The sequence below is a fragment of the Bos javanicus genome, chromosome 1 (genome assembly GCF_032452875.1).
Source record: "Bos javanicus breed banteng chromosome 1, ARS-OSU_banteng_1.0, whole genome shotgun sequence".
NCBI classification, from domain to species: Eukaryota; Metazoa; Chordata; class Mammalia; order Artiodactyla; family Bovidae; genus Bos; species Bos javanicus.
Window position 1 is genome coordinate 921350 of NC_083868.1, and position 22438 is coordinate 943787.

Consider the following 22438-nt stretch of genomic DNA (forward strand, 5'->3'; position numbering starts at 1 on the left):
CAGCTTTAGCATCAGTCCTTCCAAAGAAATCCCAGGGCTGATCTCCTTCAGAATGGACTGGTTGGATCTCCTTGCAGTCCAAGAGACTCTGAGCCATCCTATGTAACATAAAAAAGATAAATAACAAAAACTTGTATTACCTCCTTAATGGGATGGCAACAAAGCAAATGGTAAAACATGCTCATTTCTAATTATACCCCTTTAAAAAAGACAAAAAGGTTGGATTTAGAGAGTTTATTTCAAAACAACGCAGCATCATGCTCAATGAGGAAAGAACTAACGTCTTTTCCTTTCAAATCACCAGCAAAGGAAATATTTCTATTAATTCAAAAATAGTGATACTTCAGAAATTCTTATCAATTTCACAATTTATAAACCAAAAAAACCCAAAATCATAATAAAAAAGCAGAAAAAAATTTATGATGATTTGTAGAAAGTAACATGCAGAAGCTCTAGAAAACTAACCAATTGAAAAACAGAATTCATAGATGAATTCAGCAAAGTGGAAGAGTAAGAATTAGATATGAAAAACATCAATTCCAATTCTATATACCAAATTCAAGAATTCCCATCAGAGATAGCAAAAATTAAGTAAGAATTATACAAATGAGAAAAATGAGTGGTCTAGAGACAAAACTTTTAAAAAAAGAAAACATATTTATATCTAAGACAAAAAACTATATCAATTTTTTATACTACTCAATAGTGTCAAGATTTTAAATATTCCAAAATTAACCTATAGGTTTAATGTGACTAGAGTAAAATCATAACAGGATCCATTTTCAATACTGAGGAAATAATTTAAACCCCATCTGCTAAAATATTTGGTAACATCTTTGAAATCTTTCCAAAAAGATAGTAAACCATAGATTTAAAACAAGTTGTACACTTATGGTAATTAAAACATTGGTTTACTTTTATATATTGATGAGCATACAGATTATTGCAACAGATAAGGTGACTGAAAAGAAATTATATTTGCATGTATGATAAAAGAAGCATCACAAGCCAAGGAATAATGAAAGGATCATTCAATAAATGGGCCTTGGGGGAGTAGGATTCATGAATTTCTTCAGTTTTTACCATGCAACATAATTCACTTCTGATGAATCAAAAAATTGACTTAGTAAAGAAGATCAGAGAAAACTGATATGAGTACTTATCCATTTTTGAAGAGAGACTGATTTTCTAGTTAAACAAGCATAAAAAGAGGAAATAATCCTATATTTAACTCAATAAAATTAAAACTCTTTCATGTGAAAAAGTTAATAAGATCTAGAAGGTAAATAAAAGATTGGGCTCAAATTTACAAAGAGGTAATAAACAGATAGGTGATATCTTTATAAACCTCGCTAGTGTTTTAATTTCCTTTTGTTTAGTAACTACTGAAATCAGCACTTTCTTACATGTTTACTTAATAGCTGTAGTTCTACCCTCTGTCTCACCTGTTTGTATCACTTTACCATGTGTCTGTTAGAGAGTCTTAATATTTTTCTCATCATTTCACATTTGGGAAAAAGATTTTTAATAAATAAAGCAAAACAGATAATGCTTTTAACACACAGAACTAGACAAACACCAAGCCCCCTAGTTATCAAAGAAATGTAAGCCAAAGCTATAGTGAAAAATGTTTACTTGCTAAATTAGCAAACTTTTTTTAAAAGATGATGCCAAAAACTGACTTAGATAAACTGGAATTTTTTCCTATTTGAGTTTGGTAACAGTGGAAGTTTGAAATTATGATTTGGAGAGCAACTTATAATTATAGGCACTATTTATAAATTATTATAAAAATATTAATGATAGTAAGCTTATGTTCTAAAACAAGTAAACAAACAATTCTAAAATATGGGGAAAGCTATTTAAAATTTTTCTAAATAGCCTGTAGATCCAGCAGCCCAGGAATGAGAAAGCAAATTGCAGCACTCATACAGGGAACTCAGTACTGTCATTAAAATGATGATTATGAAGACTGCATAACAGCATGGAAATACTTATGATGATTTTATCATAGGAAAACACAAAAGCAAAATACAAAATGATGAGAAAAGTAGCAAAGGCGGGGGGGGGGAAGAAATGCACTAAGTAAAAAACTTAGTCATTTTTTAAAGAGAATTAAAATGAAGTCCAATTCCTTTGAGTTACAAATTTACAATCACTACTCAGTAATTAAAACTATTCAGTTATAGTGAACTGATTCCACCCCATTCCTCATTCAACAATAAGACACCCCTTACTCCCACCCCAGGTGGGGCTGGAACTTGAGGCCTGGGGAGGAAGGGCTTCTCATCTCTGTTTCCTTCTCCGCCTCCCTAGATTGGAACCCTGGAATGAGACTCCTTGGCTGTTGGCTTCTCCTCACCCTCTGAAGCGGTCCTCTTAGGCAGAATTTCTTTTTAATACATTTGATTTCTTAGAGAAGTTTTAGACACATAACACAATTGAGCGGAAGACACAGAGATTTCCCACTTACTCCCTGATCCCACATTTGCATAACATCCCCTAGGTCAGCATCCCTCACCAGATGGTGCATTTGTTACAACTGATGGTCTTGCATTGACACGTCATCATCACCCAGAGCCCACAGCTTGCTTTTGGTGGTACCCATCCTAAGGGTCTGGGCAAACATATAACGATAAATGTCCATCATTATACTATCAAACAGAGTAGTTTCACTGCCCTGAAACTCTTTTGTGCTCCACCTATTCACCCCTGAGTCCTAATTAGATTTTTTTCTTCTTCTTCTTCTTTTTTGGCCACGCTGTACACAAGGCTTGCAGAATCTTAGTTCCCCTACCCGGGATTGAACCTGGACCACAGCAGTGAAAGCACAGAGTTGTAATCGTTGGACCCCTGGGGAACTGCCAAATTAGGCAGAATTTCTTTTTTGTGGTCCGCAGGAAATGCATCCTCATCGTTCGTCCGTGGAGATTGCAGTAACCAAGAGTGGCCTTCCACTCCCTCTGCCTTGCTCTTGGACTTGAAGTATGAATGGAAGGAACCCACCAAGAGCACCCTGAGCTGCTGGAAGCCCACCCTTCCTGCCTGGAGAAAAGGCAGCAGCACCCCACTCCTTCCGAGGAGGCTGGAGCTACGCACACAATGTAGCTCCTCTCTCCAGAGAGACTGTGTTACTTTTCTAACTGGAGTGTTTAATTTGCAGTGTTGTGTTGGTTTCTGCCATACAACACCATGAAGCAGGCATGGATGTGCATATGTTCCTTCCCCCATGAGCTTCCCTCCCTTGCACCCCCGTCACATCCCTCTAGGTCATCACAGAGCACCAGGCTGAGCTCCCTGTGTGATACAGCAACTTCCCACTAGCTGTCTGTTTCACACCTGATAGTGTTTATATGTCAATGCTATGCTCTCAATTCGTCCCTTCTTCAAAGACTCTCCATTCTTTTGAATTGAATGAATGGTCAAGGGGTTTGAGAGCTGTGGATAGGATTCTTGGACCACCACTCTGAGTATTCCTCTGTAATCGGGTCCTTTAATTTTAATTCAGTCATGTCCAACTCTTTACTACCCCATGGACTGCAGCCCTCCAGGCTCTTCGGTCCCTGGGGATTCTCCAAGCAAGAACACTGGAGTGGGTTGCCATGCCTTCCTCCAGGGAATCTTCCCAACCCAGGGATCGAACCCTGGTCTCCCGCATTGCAGGTGGATTCTTTACTGACTGAGCCACCAGGGAAGCCCCTTTAATTAACAATTTTAACAAGCTGTCTCAAGTATAAAGAGCACAGAGAAGCTTGATAGGTCCTAAATGTCACTTCAGCTTATTTAGGTGATTAAAAAATAAATATATAAATAATACAATAAAAAAGAAAGATAACCAGACATTGAAACTTCGATATCTTCTGGAACCCCTATTTTAATATTTTTATGCCTTGGTCAGTCCTCCCTGAGCTTCTATTCCTTCCTCTGAAATTGGAATAATTAATAATAGCTCTTTTCCTTCTTCAACAGTGTGTTATCATAAAGAGTTAATTGTTTACTACAAACATATCAACATGAGCTAGTCTTATTATAACAATTGGATATTTCATAAAGAGAAATATTCTGGTGTATTCTGTTTTCTTCTTAATACGTGTGAATTGCTATGCTCTTCTAAGTGGTGGAATGATCAGTAGGGAAATAATCAGAAGTGAATACCTAAGTCAAAATTTACCATTACATCTGATGCATTGAGGCTTATCAGAATATCCACCAAGCATTAACAAAAATACAAAACAAAACAAATTACCTGTTAGAATCTGAAGGGAAAAAAAAGAAAATTTGTGAGAGATAGGTTTTGTTTTGCTTTGTTTTTTCTTCTTTTTTAAATCAAAATTAGCAAAACTAAGATGTAACACATCTGGAAACAAAAGCACATCAAAGCTTTTCTTTTAATGAGCACAAAAGACATATTGCTGAGGTTAGATACTTTAAAACGAGTGAAATGAGTTTAGTATTGAAAAAAGCTTTTTGTTGAAGATTACTGCTTTTATTCAGATTCAGATGAAATTGTTTATTTTTGTTAGACAATGAATTTCTTCCTTAAGAGTAATTTCGCTGTAAAGTAATTTTTATCTGTGGCAATTTATATCTTATGTTAGGAGAGAATGATAATAGAGAGAATTCATTCTAGGTTTTTCTGGGGTGGTCACCTCAAATGGAAGTCATGTCCGACTCTTTGCGACCCCATGGACCACACAGTCCATGGAATTCTCCAGGCCAGAATACTGGTGTGGGTAGCCTTGCCCTTCTCCAGGGGATCTTTCCAACCCAGGGATAGAACCCAGGTCTCCCACACTGCAGGCGGATTCTTTACCAACTGAGCTATCAGGGAAACCCAGTAATTTTGAAATGGGAGTTAAATAACAATAGGGTAATGAAGCATGATAGTTCAATGGAACACGGAAATGTTTACATTGGTGGTTTTGACAGAATTATACAATTTTAATGTAAGAAGCCTTTCAAAACTGTCCTCGTGTCTTGCACATGAGGAAACTGAATGATGAATATCAGAACAAGAGGTAAGGTCTCTTCATTCCTGGCCCATCACCTCTGTGTGTATGTTTTACACAAGATCCTTCAACTCTTAGGTTTTGTTATGAATCATATTGAGAAATACTGGTTGGAACTGTCAACCTGAGACCTGACTGGGCCGTTGTAACTCCTTTAAGAATCAGGAGAGAGGAACAAGGGGAGTGAAGCTGCTGGCCCCTTCCCCCTGCTAACTTACTCCCCAGAGCGACACCGCTCATAACGCTTCCTCCTTTCACCGCCGTGGGAGTCACGGCTCAAACTTCTGCCATGAGTGAGGGGACTCGGTATTCCCGGCAAGGCGTAGCACTAACTGCTCCTGCCATCGCAGCCACCTGGGAGGGCGTCACTGCTTGCCCCCTGCCCCTCACCCACTGTATGCCACCCACCGTTTCTATATGTAAGCATGTAGGCCTCGGCCCCGTGCTTTGGAATTGCCCAAACACGGGTATCCAGCTTCTCCACAGAAAAAACCACCTCAGTTTCTCATTAGTGCTCCCACCGCCATTTCCCACCCCAACGTTGTGATTTCCACCTCACAGGGGATCACGGTGATTGCTATCCTACCCACGGACTGCGACACTCCTGGTACTTCTGGCCTAAGATACCCCCTAAGCAGCAAACTTTGGGTCCTGAGGGAGATTCTCCTTGGAGAAGGCCACATCTCCAGGGCAATTTGATCTGCCCTCTGGGTATGGGAAACATGGCCCAGTACAGAACAGAGACCCTGTGAAGGATCATTGCACTGAGATGACTGGAATTCAACTCAGAATTCTATACTTTCTCTTCCCCCCAACACACTCTCCTCCCCTCCCTTTCCCTACCCACCTTCCACTCATGGATGAATATTTACAAATCTCTTTGCTCAAATAAGTTCTTTGAGAATAAGATCACGGAGGGGATTATCTCAATTACAAAAGAAAAAAAAAAAAAGACTATTTCTAAGTAAACAATCCAAATGTCCTTCAATGGGTGAATGATTTAAAGACGTGGCCCACAATACCGTGGAATACTACTCAGCAATAAAATAGAATGAACATAGGCACAATAACCTGGTTGATTTCAAAGGAATAATGCTAATTTAAAAAGTCAACCACATAGTCTTATGTACTGTATGATTCCACTTACACAACGTACTTGAAATGACAAAAAATAAAGATGGAGAAAAGCCTAGAGTTTTCCAAGAGTTCAGGAAGGATGGGGAAGTATAGTGATTTTGGCTATAAAAAGGTAGCTCAGGAGAAGCTTGTGATGTGAATATTCTGTATCCTGACAGTGGTGGTGGTTGCCCAAATCTACAAACGTGATAAAAATTTCAGAGAACTAAATACACACACGGAGAAGGCAATGGCACCCCACTCCAGTACTCTTGCCTGGAAAATCCCATGGATGGAGGAGCCTGGAAGGCTGCAGTCCATGGGGTCACTGAGGGTCGGACACAACTGAGTGACTTCACTTTCACTTTTCACTTTCATGCATTGGAGAAGGAAATGGCAACCCACTCCAGTGTTCTTGCCTAGAGAATCCCAGGGACGGGGGAGCCTAGTGGGCTGCCATCTATGGGGTCGCACAGAGTTGGACACGACTGAAGTGACTTAGCAGCAAATACACACATAGGTACTCACATGAGTGCATGTAAAACTTATGAAATCTGAATTCGTTCTGTAAATTATGTCAATGTCAGCTTCCTGACTGATATTATACTACTGTTATGCAACAGTTATGTTATGCTTTTGGGGAAAACTGAGTGAAAGAGCCATGGAATCACTGTATTTTGCACAACTGCATGTGAATCTATAGTTGTCTCCAAAAGGTTTAAAAAATAAAAAATGCTAAGAGAATTCCCTGAGGCTCCTATAATTAAATCATTCTGCCTTTGGACTTTCCTTATTAAAAAGGACGTCTATGAAAAATCTCCAAATTAAAAAAGTGGATTGGTAAAAATACATCTTAAAGTTATTGAAAATTCTTTGTAAAATATAAGTGTAGAAGTGATAGACAAATAGATGACTTGTCAACTATATTTTTCTTTTAAAAATAAAGGCGTAAAATCAGGCATTCATTGACAGTATTTGCAATACACAGACTGAGTTTTGTTATCTATTGTTGACTTTTCTGATTTCCGGTCACCAAATCCAAAAATAGCTTGTCATAGACTTCTGACATCTATCATCCAGGTGTTGTCTAAGATCAATTCTGCTTGGGAAGTTCACACATACACACAATAAATAAATAAAGTCAGCCAGAAAGTAGGAGGAAATGAGAGCAGGAAACAGATTTTGTTTGTAGATATCTTTCTTGCTCTTCCCACCTGATTTACTTTTAATGCCAGACATTTCTTCTTTGGTCTTCACTTCCCCAAGTTATTTACCAGATTCTAAGCCAGAGTTGTGTAAGTCATCAGGGGAGAAAATGCTGACTACTAAAGTTTACCTGAGCAGCATCAACCAGGCTGAAGCAATGTATACCCTGGTCCTGTGAATATTCTAGAGAGTCTGGCATTTGTCTTAGTGCTGTTTGCTGGATAACTTCTATTCCCTTGCTGCTGTGATGTTCTGCATTATTAAACATTCATCCTTTTGTTTACAAGTTTTTCATCGCATCTATGACAGTGGCAAAAAAATCTCTGTATGTCCCTGTCTCCTGCAAGTCCCTCATTCAAGCAGTCATAGACAGGCTGGTGCCGTGAAATCCTCAAAGCCCCTGCTGCCAACATCACATTGACAATAATAAAATGTTTACATCACTGTTGAAAAAGAGGAGGAACTGTGATGTTAGTTTCAAAAAAAGTCACTGAGCTAATTGATCAACTTTCAATTGGTAAAATTTAAAATGTCTACTCTGGTAAAAACAGGGTTTTCCAAACTGCTGGAGCTGAAGAATCAATTGCAGGCTGATACCCCTTTAAAATTCAATAAAATAAATGATTAGAAAAGCAAAGAGAAAAAAAAAGTTATAGATGTAAAAATACAGCCTCAAAATATTATTACTAATATTTTTTAATGTGAACCATCCTTAAGTCTCTATTGAATTTGTTACAATATTGCTTCTGTTTTATGTTTTGGTTTTTAGACTGCAAGGCATGTGGGTCTTACCTCCCCAAACAGGCAACCCCTTCATTGTAACTCTCCAACCTGTAACCCCTACACTGAGAGGTGAAGTCTTAACCACAGACCGTCAGTCCCCAGTTATTACTAAATTAGCATAGAATTACTCTATCAAACTGCCATAAAAATTCTAAACACTTAACTCTCAATTTCTGTACTAATTTCAGTATAAATATTTCATAAGCCAGCATTTTGAGTAACACTGAACTAAAGGACATTCTGTCATCCGGTCACCCTTCCTCACTTCCTTAAACCTTTTCAATACTCACATTTACACCACTCCTCTCCATTTTCTTTCCTCTGCTGCTGCTCTTGGCAAAGAAAGACAATCAGAAAAAGCCCCCAAGTCTACATAATCCTCCACATATATGTATTGTCTCACTTAATAAAAAAAAAAATGGCAGGTCCAGCTTAATATCTGACTTTTATTCTCTCAGTGGCTAAAAGGACCATGCAAAGGAGAAATTATTTCAGGGAACCCAAGTAAAGTCAACTTGTAAGTTGTGGGAGCAGACATCGAATCTGTAATTTTTTTCAAAAACCTGAATGTTTTCTGCACCATTTCCATTTTCTTTTATAATGTTCTAAAAAATATTATTGTGTCTACATAAGTCAGTGTGATGTGTAGTTATCTGCATAGTCTAGCATAAAGAGTTCAGTACTTTTTTAGAGTTCCTTCCATTACTATTTAATTGTTCATTTATGCATTTCTTTACTCCCTCAAAGAGAACATACTCTCTTCGAAGGCAGAGATTTCACCTATTAACTTTTCATATCTTCCACAGCATCTAACACAAGACATAAATCAACATTCTGCAAATATAAAATAAGGAAACAAGTATTAGTCTCTTATTGTTAGTTGAAAACTTATATATGCAAATTTTCAGAGAAAACTGAAATACTTCAAAACAAAAGCAATATTTTAAATATAGAAATAAAAATAAGACAACATAATTTTAATTCTCTTTGATAATTAAAAAGGCCTTCCAACATCTTAGAAATCAGCTTTTGTTGGCTTGGCAAAGTATATGTACCAGAGCAATTCTAGTTATTTGCTTTTTCCTTAATTTGGGCCATTGTAGTTATTTTACAAAGCATTTTGGAGGACCCTGAAGACAGGGCTGAATTGCCCCTGGTTAATAAGGACACTTAGTTAATAACAAGAACACTCCAGCTGTTAGACCAACCTCAAGAAGCAACTGATGACCCAAGTTGGATCGTTTTCCAATATACGCTCACATCTTGGCCTTGCTTCTAAGTTGACAGAATCTCTACATCTGCTTTAAAAGCTTTCTACTTTTTATTTTACCAAAGCCTCTTTAAACATTGCCTATGCATACTGAGGCTTTTTCAAACAAATCAGAGATTTTTATGTTTCTAAAGCAGCTATGAGGACTTTATGTTTTCACAAAGGGAATAAAAGATGGAGGTGGTAAAGAGTGGTATATGGGAGGCTTTGTACTTATAACTAAAATGTCTTAATGAACTTATTGATGCATACAAAATAAAGGGAAATGGTTAAAAAAAAATATTTACTATTTTGACCAGTGAACTTATGTCAATGAATTTTTCTACTTCTTTGGAGAAGAAAATTAAAAATAATTAACATAATTAAAATGATAATAGTCCTCTAAAATCTCACACATTATAATACTATGTATTAGTTTCCTAATTTAGGTTCTAGACAAAATTTTAATGGAACAGGTTGATATATATTTAATTATATAATTCTATTTTTTTTCTAATATTCTAGGCAAGCTTGAAAGTGACAAATAATATCTAAAAGATAATAAATAAGATTGCAAAATTTATAAGGAATCTATTACATCTTATAATAGCTTCTTCATTTATAGTCCTGAATAATCACACAGAACATACATTTCTAAGAAAAACATGCTATTTTACTAGGTATTTATTTGCATAGTAGGTATTTAATTACTATTTCCAACATACCAATATTATTATGTATCAGCAATAAATTACCGTTACATTTTATGTTCTTGATACAGATGAAAAACTCCTCATGATATGACATGTATGTTCAAGAAAAGTATACATTTAAATTGATAACAAAATATAAGAAATTCAAGAAAAGTAAACATTTAAATTGATAACAAAATATAAGAAATTCAAGAAATGTAAACATTTAAACTGATGCATGTTCAAGAAATGGAGAAGGCAATGGCAACCCACTCCAGTACTCTTGCCTGGAAAATCCCATGGACGGAGGAGCCTGGTAGGCTGCAGTCCATGGCATTGCTGCATCGGACACGACTGAGAGACTTCACTTTCACTTTTCACTTTCATGCATGGGGGAAGGGAATGGCAACCCACTCCAGTGTTCTTGCCTGGAGAATCCCAGGGATAGGAGAGCCTGGTGGGCTGCCATCTATGGGATCTCACAGAGTCAGACAAGATTGAAGTGACTTAGCAGCAGCAGCATGTTCAAGAAAAGTAAACATTTAAATTGATAACAAAATATAAGAAATTCTTATATTTCTTATAACAAAATATAAGAAATTCTTTAAATGGCCCAAACTGTTCACCGACCATAACATGGTTTGATAGTCCTTTATAGTTCCACATGTACCATAGCTCTTTCCAGAAATAAATGAAACATTATCCTACTCTATTTCTTATTATATGAAAAGGTATATACCCTGTGGCTAAATGATATCAATGAACTCTCATGAGCATTTATCAAATGAATAAATGAGTGAATATGTGAATGAAGGACTGACTAAACATACAAATACCACTATGCTTAACTAAGACTGAAAAGAGTGTTATGTTGCTTTTTTATTTCTTGAGATCTCATTCTGTATCCAGCATGATGATATTCAAATATTTCCAGCATTAATAAGAATTTATTGTTTTTATTAAGACAACATGATTAATATTATATTATATATTATATATATTATATTAAAGATTATACCATATATTAATTATATTAATATATAAAATATATATATTATATAAGTATATTTATAATATATAACATTATATATTATATTATACACATTATATTATATTTTTATTATATTATATATAATATAATTATATAATAGTTATATTACTTCATTTATTTATATTTATTATATATAATATATACAATATAATATATAGTATATATAAATATATATAATTATAATTATATAATATTATATCATATTATATATAGTATATCTTATATATCATATATTATATATATTTATTATATATAATATATAATATATACATATATAATATATGTTACATATGTATTATATATAATACTTATATATAATATATAATAAAATATTATATAATATATATTATATAAATATTTATAATTATATTTATAATTATATATTATATTATAATATATAATACAGTATTATATATTATAATTTATTATATATAATATATTATACATTATTTATTATATAGTATATATAATATATTATAATATATACATATATATATATAATATGCATATAATATAATATATTGCCGGGAGCAGGAGCTCCGCCTGTGGCAAAGGTCATGAGGACAGCTCTGACATTGGCCTGGACTTAGGGAAACTTCATAATCAAATACAGACCCTAGAACACTCTTGACTGGATTTTACCATCGCTGGAGCAGCTAATGACTTTTTTCACACTTTCTCTAACTTTATTTCTGGAAAAAACATTCTGTCTAATATCCTTGGTTATGTCGCTGCTGGTGCTTTAATTTTGCTTCTCATAATCATTCTTCCTTGTATTGTCAGGATTCTTTGGCAGAACATTCATACGCTCGCGACTGAGCTGCATCTGGCTGTTTTAAGAAATAAAAAAGGAGGAGATGCGGGAGCAGGAGCTCCACCCGTGGCAAAGGTCATGAGGAAGGAGGCTCGGCATATGCAAAGGCGGGATCGAGCCTCAGGAGTCCCCCTGGAAATTCTCTAGCATCTATCCCCCAAAACCAGAGTCTGCCTACTTTACTGCTTTGTGCTCTCACCTACACCTCTGACTTTACGGGGGCTGTCCCCCACTACCTCTCTCTGAAAAAAAGAGTTAACTTACAGCTCCAGTTAATAAAGTTCCTGGGTGTGATAGTGTTTCAACCTACAAACTCCTTTGGAAGTCCTCTAGCCTGCCTAAATAGGTTTTTCCGGCCACATGTGATTGCTCAGAGCCTCCCAGCTGTGAGAGGCATGAGATGTTCTAAACTGTCTAAATACAGATTCCTTTGAGCAGTTAAAAGATTGATTAGAAATTGTATTGGTGAAGGGTTTTTCACTTGTTGGGCCAATGTTTGCTACTAAGTTTCCATATCCCTTACCTGCTGTGTCCCTGGCAGTGTATTGATTAATATAATTGGTGTAAGTAGTAGCTTTAATGTTTGTAACCTTGGACCCTTGAGTTAATTCTTTTTCTTGTTGTAGCCCACCACATCTTTGCCATATAGGAATGGCAACTTTATCTAATGCTTTTGGAGGGTGGCTCCTGACCAATCACCTTTAGAGAAAAATAAGTTTTCTGAAGAAAGGGTCTTAAAATGTTAACAGGCCTCTGGGCCAGAAGATAATGCAAATCACCCAAACTTTTGCATAAGTTTGCAGGAAGAAAGCCTGGCTTGCTGCATGACTCTACCCCTTCCCCCATTATCCTCTATGCATAACTTAAGGTATAAAAACTAGTTTGGAAAATAAAGTGCGGGCCTTGTTCACCGAAACTTGGTCTCCCCATGTCGTTCTTTCTCTCACCTTCTGGCTGAATTATTCAGCCTCTTTTCTCCACTGAATTTCCTCACTGAGATATCTTATTTCAGCCTCTTTTCTCCATTGAATTTCCTCACTGAGCTATCCTTATTTAACCACTCTTTATATCTTTAATTAACATTTAAATAAGCTGTTGTTTCCTGATCACCGATGCCGTCTCCCCTTCGAATTCCCTGGATCCACCGGGGCTGGACCCCGACAATATGTATGTAGTATAATACATATAATGTACATATACGTAATACATACATAACACATATAATAACATAATACCTATAATATTTATATATATATTATATATTATATTAATATATTGTGTATATTAATGTATAATATAATATAACAATATATATGGTATTAATAATATTAATATATTATATTAAATATGTATTAAAATATTAAATTTAAATGAAATATATATTAATATATTTTATATATTATATACTTTTTAATATATTTATATATTTATGTGTATATATTTATATATTTAAATACATATATTTTATATATTTATATATTTATAAATGTTTACATTTATAAATATATATTTTTTTATAAATATATATTTTTATATTCATAATTTATTATATATTATATATATTTATATGTATTATATATAGATATTATATTATATATTATATGTATAATATATATTATATATTACATATACATATTATATATATTATATAATTATATATATGATATATATTACATATATGATATCTATAACATACATATATAATATATATTATATAATATATATTATTATATATAAATTATATTATATTATAAATATTAAAATATTTTTAATATCATAATAGTCTTCACAACTCAGGGATGGAACCTGGACCTCCCACATTGCAGGCAGATTCTCTACCATCTGAGCCACCAGGAAAGTCCTGTATATAAACGTATACCGTAACTTTGATATTTCTTTGAGATTTGCACTCTATTTCTAAGTTTTGATTTCATAAATGAGCAGCAGCAAGCATTTCTGTTAATTTCATATTCACCTCTTTGTTGTCCCTGGTGGCTCAGATGGTAAAGGCTCTCCCTGCAATGGGGAGACCCAGCTTAGATCTCTGAATGGAGAAGATCCCCTGGAGAAGGGAATGGCAACCCATTCCAGTGTTCTTGTCTGAAGAATCCCAGGGACAGGGGAGCCTGAGCATATTCTGAAATGCTGTTCCACTCCAGTAGCTTGTTTAATTCCTTTAGAGTTTTTGGATGGAATACACATTCTAAGCAGAATTATCTTTCAAATTACAGGAATTAGAAGTTGTTTAGGATATTTTTGTCATACAGAAAATTATAATTTATAATTCTAACATCAACAGCTTATAATTCAGTGTTTCTTTGTTAGCTTCCTTTGAATTTTTTAGGTCATTAGGTAATATTTAGCTGAGAAATATATGAATTGAGAAGCAAACAGGCAAGCAATAAGAAAAACACTAGTTTTATTGCATATTTTGTCTGTGTCATTGTATGTGATTTTAAACAAATCTAATATATATATATATATATATATATATATACACACACACACACATACATATATCAAAACATCAAATTTATACCTTACATATATATAAATTCTGTTTGCCAATTATACCTTGGTAAATCTAAAAGAAGTTAAAAGCATAAAACAATGTATTTAAAAAAGAGAAATGTTTACTGTGCAATCTAGATAACTTTTGCTGCTGGGGCTGCTGCCACGTCGCTTCAGTCATGTCTGACTCTGTGCGACCCTAGAGACGGCAGCTTACCAGGCTCCCCTGTCCCTGGGATTCTCCAGGCAAGAACACTGGAGTGGGTTGCCATTTCCTTCTCCAATGTGAAAAGTGAAAGTGAAGTCGCTCAGTCCTGCCCGACTCTTAGTGACCCCATGGACTGCAGCCTACCAGGCTCCTCCATCCATGGGATTTTCCAGGCAAGAGTGCTAGAGTGGGTTGCCATTGCCTTCTCCGTAACTTTTGCTGTGATGTCATTATGCAACAGTTTTGGAGTCTCTGGGAATGATAATGGGGCTTAATGAGAAGGTGACAGTTAAACTTTTGACTTACTTTCATATAAAATGTTTCTAAGTCTGCTATTGATTTTTCCTCATGTTTTCAAGAAATATAAATTGCATCAGAAAACAATAATTAGCTTTAATTGCTTGTTTTGAGCCTCTGAAGAGGAAGGAAAGGGATTCTCTCTAGGGCCTTGTGCCACAGAGAGTGGAGGAGACATATGGGACTCAGCCTTCCCGGTAAATCAACAAGTCCTCTGGACGGGGGAGGGGGCTGCCTTTCCCACAGTCCCATGTAGGGTATCTAACAGATACCTTAGCTTCAGTTATTTCTTCATGAGGGAAATCACTTGGGGAATTTTGAGTCACCGTGAACATTACATATCAGGAACAAGAAGTGCATATTTTCCTGAAAGATATGTAGAAGGGCCTGGCTCAGCTGAACTCCTTCATAGCAGTGTCCTGAACAAGTGTTTCCTGGGAGTGAGGACAGAGGGGCCCTGAGACTCTTTGATGCATGTCTCTGCTTCTGCCAATTCAGGGTAAAACTGTGCAAGGGAGAATAGGCAGGTATTTAAGCAAAACTGAATTTAAAAGAATTAAAAGGTAACTTCTGGAGAAGTAGAATCAACCAGGTTGCTCTAAATAAGATTTTCAGTTGAGTTCAGTTCAGTTCAGTTCAGTCGCTCAGTCGTGTCCAACTCTTTGCGACCCCATGAATCGCAGCATGCCAGGCCTCCCTGTCCATCACCAACTCCCGGAGTTCACTCAGACCCATGTCCATCGAGTCAGTGATGCCATCCAGCCATCTCATCCTCTGTCGTCCCCTTCTCCTCCTGCCCCAAATCCCTCCCAGCATGAGAGTCTTTTCCAATGAGTCAACGCTTCGCATGAGGTAGCCAAAGTACTGGAGTTTCAGCTTTAGCATCATTCCTTCCAAAGAAATCCCAGGGCTGATCTCCTTCAGAATGGACTGGTTGGATCTCCTTGCAGTCCAAGGCACTCTCAAGAGTCTGCTCCAACACCACACTTCAAAAGCATCAATTCTTCAGCGCTCAGCTTTCTTCATAGCCCAACTCTCACATCCATACATGACCACTGGAAAAACCATAGCCTTGACTAGATGGACCTTTGTGGGCAAAGTAATGTCTCTGCTTTTGAATATGCTATCTAGGTTGGTCATAACTATTCTTCCAAGGAGTAAGCATCTTTTAATTTCATGGCTGCAGTCACAATCTGCAGTGATTTTGGAGCCCAGAAAAATAAAGTCTGACACTGTTTCCCCATCTATTTGCCATAAAGTGGTGAGACCAGATGCCATGATCTTCATTTCCTAAAAGCCAACTTTTTCACTCTCCTCTTTCACCTTCATCAAGAGGCTTTTTAGTTCCTCTTCACTTTCTGCCATAAGAGTGGTGTCATCTGCATATCTAAGGTTATTAATATTTCTCCCGGCAATCTTGATTCCAGCTTGTGCTTCTTCCAGCCCAGCGGTTCTCATGATGTAATCTGCATAGAAGTTAAATAAGCAGGGTGACAATATACAGCCTTGACGTACTCCTTTTCCTATTTGGAACCAGTCTGTTGTTCCATGTCCAGTTCTAACTGTTGCTTCCTGACCTGCATACAGATTTCTCAAGAGGCAGGTCAGGTGGTCTGGTATTCCCATGTCTTTCAGAATTTTCCACAGTTTATTGTGATCCACACAGTCAAAGGCTTTGGCATAGTCAATAAAGCAGAAATAGATGTTTTTCTGGAACTCTCTTGCTTTTTCAATGATCCAGCGGATGTTGGCAATTTGATCTCTGGTTCCTCTGCCTTTTCTAAAACCTGCTTGAACTTCAGGAAGTTCATGGTTCATGTATTGCTGAAGCCTGGCTTGGAGAATTTTGAGCATTACTTTACTAGTGTGTGAGATGAGTGCAATTGTGCAGTAGTTTGAGCATTCTCTGGCATTGCCTTTCTTTGGGATTGGAATGAAAACTGTCTGTTTCCAGTCCTGTGGCCACTGCTGAGTTTTCCAAATTTGCTGGCATATTGAGTGCAGCACTTTCACAGCATCATCTTTCAGGATTTGAAATAGCTCAACTGGAATTCCATCACCTCCACTAGTTTTGTTCATAGTGATGTTTTCTAAGACCCACTTGACTTCAAATTCCAGGATATCTGGCTCTAGGTGAGTGATCACACCATCGTGATTATCTTGGTCATGAAGATCTTTTTTGTACAGTTCTTCTGTGTATTCTTGCCACCTGTTCTTAATATCTTCTGCTTCTGTTAGGTCCATACCATTTCTGTCCTTTATCGAGCCCATCTTTGCATGAAATGTTCCCTTGGTATCTCTAATTTTCTTGAAGAGATCTCTAGTCTTTCCCATTCTGGTTTTTTTTGTCTATTTCTTTGCATTGATCACTGAGGAAGGCTTTCTTATCTCTTCTTGCTATTCTTTGGAACTCGACATTCAGATGCTTATATCTTTCCTTTTCTCCTTTGCTTTTTGCTTCTCTTCTTTTCACGGCTATTTGTAAGGCCTCCCCAGACAACCATTTTGCTTTTTCGCATTTCTTTTCAAGGGGATGGTCTTGATCCCTGTCTCCTGTACAATGTCATGAACCTCAGTCCATAGTTCATCAGGCACTCTATCTATCAGATCTAGTCCCTTAAATCTATTTTCACTTCCACTGTATAATCATAAGGGATTTGATTTAGGTCATACCTGAATGGTCTAGTGATTTTCCCTACTTTCATTTCAATTTCAGTCTGAATTTGGAAATAAGGAGTTCATGATCTGAGCCACAGTCAGCTCCTGGTCTTGTTTTTGTTAACTGTATAGAACTTCTCCATCTTTGGCTGCAAAGAATATCATCAGTCTGATTTTGGTGTTGACCGTTTGGTGATATCCATGTGTAGTCTTCTCTTGTGTTGTTGGAAGAGGGTGTTTGCTATGACCAGTGCATTTTCTTGGCAAAACTCTCTTAGTCTTTGCCCTGCTTCATTCCGTATTCCAAGGCCAAATTTGCCTGTTATTCCGGGTGTTTCTTGACTTCCTACTTTTACATTCAAGTCCCCTATAATGAAAAGGACATCTTTTTGGGGTGTTAGTTCTAAAAGGTCTTGTAGGTCTTCCTAGAACCATTCAACTTCAGCTTCTTCAGCATTACTGGTTGGGGCATAGACTTGGATTACTGTGATATTGAATGATTTGCCTTGGAAACGAACAGAGATCATTGTGTCATTTTTGAGATTGCATCCAATACTGCATTTTGAACTCTTTTGTTGACAATGATGGCTACTCCATTTCTTCTGAGGGATTCCTGCCCGCAGTAGTAGACATAATGGTCATTTGAATTAAATTCACCCATTCCCGTCCATTTTAGTTCGCTGATTCCTAGAATATCGACATTCACTCTTGCCATCTCCTGTTTGACCACTTCTAATTTGCCTTGATCCATGGACCTGACATTCCAGGTTCCTATGCATAATTGCTCTTTACAGCATCGGACCTTGCTTCTATCACCAGTCACATCCACAACTGGGTATTGTTTTTGCTTTGGCTCCATCCCTTCATTCTTTCTGGAGTTATTTCTCAACTGATCTCCAGTAGCATATTGGGCACCTACTGACCTGGGGAGTTCCTCTTTCAGTATCCCATCATTTTGCCTTTTCATACTGTTCATGGGGTTCTCAAGGCAAGAATACTGAAGTGGTTTGCCATTCCCTTCTCCAGTGGACCACATTCTGTCAGACCTCTCCACCATGACCCGCCCATCTTGGGTGGCCCCAAGGGCATGGCTTAGTTTCATTGAGTTAGACAAAGCTGTGGTGTTAGTGTGATTAGATTGATTAGTTTTCTTTGAGTATGGTTTCAGTGTGTCTGCCCTCTGATGCCCTCTTGCAACACCTACTGTCTTACTTGGGTTTCTCTTACCTTGGACGTGGGATATCTCTTCACGGCTCCTCCAGCAAAGCGCAGCCACTGCTCCTTACCTTGGATGAGGGGTATCTCCTCACCACCGCCCCTTCTGACCTTGAACGTGGAATAGCTCCTCTAGGCTCTCCTGCACCCGCGCAGCCACCGTTCCTTGGAGGTGGGGTTGCTCCTCCCGGCCGCAGCCCCTGGCCTCGGGCGTGGGGTAGCTCCTCTCGGCTCCTGCCCCTGACCTCGAATGTGGGGTAGCTCCTCTCAGCTGCCGTCCCTAACCTTGGACGTGGGGTAGCTCCTCTTCACCATTCCTACACTGTTGTTTACACCAGTTGGCCTGGCAGGAAAAAACAAGTGCTGACTCACAAGACCACAAACAAAAACAATGGGAAGAAATTGTAAGGATAAACATTTTAGATACCATGCTTCCCAGGATTGATGATAATACAGGTGGCTTATATAATAGTATTTGGGAGGTAAGGAAATAGATATTTAATTGCATATAAGTTAACTAGAAGGACATGAAAATCTACCAGAATCAAGTAAAAGATGATCAGTGGTTTATTCACTCCCCCTCACCTCCCAAGGGGACAATAGACAATATCTGGAGGCATTTTTGGTGTCACAATGCAGGGACAGGGGTGAATGTACTATCATCTAGTGGACAGAGGCCAGAGAAGCTGCACAGGATAGCTCCCATAAAAAGAATAATCCAGTCCAAAATATCAATGGTGTCGGAATTGAAAATCTCTGAAAAAAAATCACTGATAAAGAATTATGATAGTGAGAACTGGCGTGGAAAAATTGCCTTCTGATTGTTACTTAAATATACTTGTGAAAATACTATGGCGGCTTTTCATAGTATAAAAATTAAATATATGCTCTGATAATCCAGTAACTCTGCTTCTGAATATTTATTTATTTAATTCAAATATTGATTTAATTCAAAAGAACTAAAATGATTTAAAAGAGATATTAGCATTCCCTTGTTCATTGCAGAGCTATTCACAATAACAAAGATTAGAAATAACCTAAATGTCTATGGACCAAAAAGTGGATCAAGAAAATGTGGCATGTACATAAAAATGGCATAAAAAAGAGAGAAATTATGCAGTAAATTACCACATGGATGACAGTATGCTTAGTGAAATATGTCAGTCACAGAAAGACAAATACTGTATAACTCCACGTATAAGTTCATGGAGTCAAAAAGTGGAGTGATAGATGTCAGAGGCAAGAGGAGGGGGAAACAGGAAGTTACAAATCAATGGACATAAAATATCAATTAAGCAGGTTAAATGGGTTCTAGAGATATACTGTACAAAAATCATATTGGTAGTCAACAATACTGTATTGTACATTTAAAATATCTTAATTTGGTAGGTCCTATGTGAAATGTTCTTACCACAATAAAATAAAAATAAATATTAGTACAATATGATCACTAAAATCTAAATTTTACTTGGATTCCATCAGCTTTTTCCCTTTAATTCCCTCTTTATTTTCTTGGACCCAATCCAGGTACCACATTGTACTGTCATCATGTCTCCCTAATGTCTGATCTGTTACAAATTTTGACTCTTTCCTTTTTTTTTTTTTCCTTTGGCTTCAATAATTTTAAGGAGTATGGATGAGGTATCCTGTAGAATGCTTGCAGATATGGGTTTGCTTAATAAATTTCTTATAGTAAGATGAGATAATAGATTCTGTGGAAAGAATGTCACAGAGGTGAAGTTTCTCATCACATCATTTCAAGGGATAAATGATGCCCACACTGCACCACTGGAGATGCTCACCTTTATCTTTTACTTCAGGTAATGTTGGTCATATTTACTAAACTTGACTGTGAGATTTGAAATGCACTTGAGTTAATAAAAATTATTTATACTGTGTTAATTTTCCTTATTTAAATTCTATAGTCCTTGGTTTCTACAATGAATATGTGTTATTTCAATAATTCAATAAACAGAAGTAATTAATGGAATGGATGTGGTGGTGCAATCAAACAGAACAGCTATTTTAAAGGGATCAGTTCATTGTCCAAACTAAATATTTAACTTAGTAAATATCTCTGCTTTAACTCTCAATGAATCATGATGATCTAAATGCTGGACCTTCATACTTCTTCCATATGTTAGAGTAAAAGTATGAAGGAACAAGGTTATGCCTGGCATGTTATAGTCCTTAAATTAATATTTAATAATGATTTCATCTATAATTACATAATTTTTATAATTGTAAAAAAGTATGAGTGTGAGGAAGGGTCTGAGAGAAGTGATTTTAACCTACAAATGTTCATGTGAAATGCCCCTAACGCTGCTCCAGGTTTTATAGAACACAAGAAAGAATTACATCAGAGAATTGTGATTAATTTTAATCATTTCAAGGCTTTAAGAGAATGAGGCAACAGACAGTCTCTAGGGTTTATGCCCCATAGGTTGTGACTTTAGATATAAGACTATATCCATCACTCCCAACCAGGAGAGATTCTACTTTCACCCATCAGCAGGTATCATGGGAAGCTGCTGTGAAACACAGGAGCTCAGCCTGGCACTCTGTGATGACCTAGGAGAAGGCATGGGACTGAGAGGGGAGGCTCAGAAGGGAGCAGGTATATCTGTATATACCCCTTCCAACCAAAATTATTTTTTTTAATTTTATTTTATTTTTAAACTTTACATAATTGTATTAGTTTTGCCAAATATCAAAATGAATCCGCCACAGGTACACAACCAAAATTAAATTCAAAAATAAGATTCTAAACAAAAATTAATATTATTTTCTAAGTAGGGTATTAGAAAAAAGTGTGAGGGAAAATTTACCATTTAGACATAGAGAGTCCTTGAGTAATACTGAGTCATTGTGAAAGTTACCAATCTGAACTGTAAAGGAAGAGGAAGTGGACTCAGCCTACAGAGCTTTGTGTGAGAACTGGCTCAGCTGAGCCCTTAAAACAACAGGGCTTCCCCGGTGGAACAGTGGTAAAGAATCTGCTGCTAGTGCAAGAGATGCAAGAGACTTGGGTTTGATCCCTGGTTTAGGAACATCCCCTGGAGTAGGAAATGGTAACCCACTTCAGTATTCTTGCCTGGAAAAAAGTCCATGGGCAAAGGAGTCTGGCGAGCTACATGCAGTCCATGGATTCACAAGAGTCTGAAGCAATGGAGTGACTGAACACAAGTGCCTGGAATGGAGGGTTAGAAGAGCTCTGAGAATCTGTGGGAGGTGCATTATCTGGTGTCTACAAACTTTTGAAGGAGTAGTCAAATTGAAATAAAGACAAATATTTAATAAAAAAATAACCAGAGATTAAACAAATGCTAGTGAAAGAAATGTAAAAGGCACTATTTTTAATTAGGTATGTAAACCAGCCTTGAGAGCAAAAATTAAACAAAATAGAGAAAAAAGATATAGGAAAGATATTAACTGTCATATTTCCTAAATCCAAAGAAACTCACCAGCAATTTAAAAATAACATTTGGGTCACAAAATCCATTGGATGAAATAAAGCATTAGTTTAATATTAATTTTCACGTGGCTTAGACAAATCAGCTATATTTAGAATGTCTAGCTTTGTGATAGATTGTTTTTTTAAAATTTATACTCAAATTTATGAGTATAGG

The 22438-nt window shown here is 36.6% G+C and overlaps 4 pseudogenes; all 4 read left to right on the forward strand.

The window, feature by feature from the left end:
- The window catches only part of LOC133230835 (coiled-coil domain-containing protein 3-like), a 46442-nt pseudogene extending 39507 nt beyond the window's left edge, over positions 1-6935 (forward strand).
- Positions 1-22438, forward strand: part of LOC133228509 (olfactory receptor 5D18-like) — a 45351-nt pseudogene that overhangs the window by 19313 nt on the left and 3600 nt on the right.
- Positions 1-22438, forward strand: part of LOC133229033 (olfactory receptor 5L1-like) — a 40049-nt pseudogene that overhangs the window by 4744 nt on the left and 12867 nt on the right.
- LOC133227859 (olfactory receptor 5D16-like) overlaps positions 1-22438 on the forward strand; it is an 85799-nt pseudogene that overhangs the window by 4728 nt on the left and 58633 nt on the right.